The sequence below is a fragment of the Haematobia irritans genome, chromosome 5, assembly GCF_050003625.1.
Source record: "Haematobia irritans isolate KBUSLIRL chromosome 5, ASM5000362v1, whole genome shotgun sequence".
Lineage (NCBI taxonomy): Eukaryota > Metazoa > Arthropoda > Insecta > Diptera > Muscidae > Haematobia > Haematobia irritans.
The window spans coordinates 12270631-12273718 of NC_134401.1; the positions used below are offsets into that span (position 1 = coordinate 12270631).

Genomic DNA, 3088 nt, shown 5'->3' on the forward strand with positions numbered 1-3088 from the left:
AGGTGTTGAAGATGATATGAGAAAACTTTGACAAAACACTACCCTAAAATGCAACGAAAAAACCATGTGGTTTTCAATACTTAGGGCCAGTTTCTCAATGTTGTTTTATTATTTATCGTGTCGATAAAACAGCTGATCCCATACAAAAATTTTACTAACCGGAGGTCTATCCTCCGGTTAAAATTAATCGGAGGATGAGAAACTGGCCATTATTTGTGCAACGAAGTTCGTGGTCAATTGCAAGAAATAAAAAAAATGGAAAATTTTAGACAAATAACCAAATAGTATATAAAAATAGGTAAGTGAAAATAAAAAATGAAATAAAACTTTAAGGAAGTCACTAAATGTATATCTCTTTGCAGAAAACTAAAATTATGTGACTTCTTTGGATGCTAAAATCTTTGGATGCTACATTCTTGCAAACAATAAGAAGCTGACCAATGAAAATTGAGTGGCTTATCGACAAGAAAAAGTTTCCAAAAACATTACAAGCGCAACCAATTAAAATTGTTAATAACAACAAATTGTTGAAATCAACAACTTCTGGATGAAAATGTGCATCACATCATCAGTTTAATTCATATGCTATTATCAGTTTAAAATGGATAGTTTGTGAATTCCTTCTGCTGAAAATCAATTCTCACACGCGATCCAGTACGTTCCTAATTTCAAATTGCTCGCATGTTAATAAAAGGAAGGAACCAAAAGGAAGGAAATCGAATTATCAATGCAAAAGTGTTTACTAATAATGTTTAAGATATTTAAAGTTTTGTTATTTGTTTTTTTTTTGTTCTTATTTGTTGACGAAAAAACCACATGGTTTTCAATACTACTTTGGACAACAAAGTTCGTGGAAGAAATAAAAAAATGTCGACATTTTTTAATAATCAATTGAAATTGCTTATAATAATTGGTAAGTAAAATTAAAACACGAAATGAAAACTTTAAGGAAGTCACTAAAATCAAATCTCTTTGCAGACAACTAAAATATTTGGATGCTGATTCTTGGACACATTAAGAGACTGGCCGATGAAAAATGATAGTGGCTTATCGAGAAGAGAAAGTTTCCATAAATCAAAGTGCAACCAAAAAAACTTGGTATTTATTCTTTTCCATATCAACAACTACTGGATGATAATTCGCATCACATCGATAGTTTAATTTGCATCGCATCATCGGTTTAATTTGTTATTTTGTGAATTGAAATTGCTGGAAATTTATTCCAATTATCTAGTCATCAAGTTCCTGAAAATTGCCAGTATTTTAATAACAACAATTTTGTAAAACCAACGTTCTTGAGGAAAACACGAAGTACGTGGTCAGTTGGAAGAAATACAAATTGGTAAGTCAAAATAAAAAGTGAAATGAAAACATAATGGAAATCACAAAACTCGATTGTTTTGCAGAAAACTAAAATCATTGGATGGTATATTCTTGGAAGATGTTGGCCGATGAAAAACCGATGAAGGGAACAACAAAGAAAAGTTTTCAGAAAACTTACAAGGTGCAACCAATTAAAACAAAGTGCAACAATTCCTATATCAAGAACTTCTGGATGAAAATGTGCATTACATCAATTTACATCCCGTCATCAGTTTGATATTTTGTGATTTCCTCTTGCTGGAATCTATTCTAACACACAAGCCAGCAAGTTCCTCGATAGTAATTATTTCAAATTGCCAGGATATTTATTAATAGTTATTTGACACCAACATTATGGAGGAAATGGAATTATACATGTAAAAATGTTTAAGATATTTAAAGTTGTATTCATAGTTTTATTTATTAATACGTTTAATAAGATAATTACATTTTGATTGGTATTATATTATTATTTTTATATATTATTAATGTTATTTTTAAGATTATTATATTTGTTAACGAAAAAAATAATAAAATTTACAAAATCTCTAGAAATTTAGTATTGACTTTCAGTTAGAACTAGGATTGACTTTCATACAAATTGTGGTTTGAAAGTATTCGCAACAATGCTATTTTTTTATTTTTATCACATTGAAAACTGTTTGAGAAATTATTGAGTAGCGATGCATTTCAATTTGAGGATTACAATTGAGAAATTATTGCTATTGTGTTGAATTTTACTGTTGAGGGTAATGTCTGTTTTTTGTTGAGAACGCGATTTTCTCAACAATTTCTCAACTTGAATATTACCCTAATCCTTTGAAAAAATGTTTGAAAAATTATTGAATTTTAGTATTTTTCAAACGTTTGTGTTTATTGGGTAATTTGTCGAAAAACATGAAATTCAAAGTGGTACAGTGTCATAAATAATCGCAGCAGTAAATATTTATTACTAATTGGAGCATTTACATACATTAAAAATGCAAGATTTAACTTCTTTTCTGTGATTGTTTTTAAACAGCTGATGACAGTGTTGCATATTTTTGGAGATGTCCTGGATAGACGAGTACTCTGTTTTCTTTTAGTCATTCACGGCTTAGCATATCCAGTGCTAAAAGAAAATATCCCTATTGAAATCTTATATTTATCCATTTGAAAAGTCGTTATTCGCTACGCTTAAGTGTTTCAAAATAAACGCATTGTAAAGATACCCCAAAAACCTTTCCACTACCTATAAGATGTCGAAATTCCATGACACGATATTATCGATTGTTTATATTTTTGATATATTTAATACGTGGCAAATCTCTTTTATTGGCAAGTAAAAGAAAGTTCCACTAGAGGTGCATACCGGACGTTTATTGTGAATCGAAAATCCTTCCTTCATTATTATGTTAAGCCTGCTACGCACTTCAAGTGGAAACTTCCGCAACCCATAAGGAATGTATTAGTATATTAACAGCAAATTTCTCATATCCGAAACGAATACTTACGTTCAACTAGGATGCCCAAAACGGCTGAATTTGTAAAGGAATTTCATCTGTTTTTGGCATTTCCCCGGTGCGTCATTATCAATTTTTTATATTCTCAGTTATCGACACACTAACCAAATTTCCACTCGAGGTGCATAACGGTATTTACACTTGCCACCTTTTTCTATTGACAAACATGACAATTTTCTCTCGTTTGTTTAGAAAAATACGATAAAAATATAACAACCGGAAAG

The 3088-nt window shown here is 30.3% G+C and overlaps 1 long non-coding RNA gene across 1 annotated transcript; it reads left to right on the forward strand.

Moving 5' to 3' along the window:
• Positions 1-483: 483 nt before the first annotated feature.
• Positions 484-1917, forward strand: LOC142238804 (uncharacterized). Its single transcript, XR_012722822.1, has 3 exons — positions 484-913; positions 979-1342; positions 1407-1917. It is a non-coding gene; the product is annotated as an uncharacterized LOC142238804 (long non-coding RNA).
• The last annotated feature ends 1171 nt before the right edge of the window (positions 1918-3088 follow it).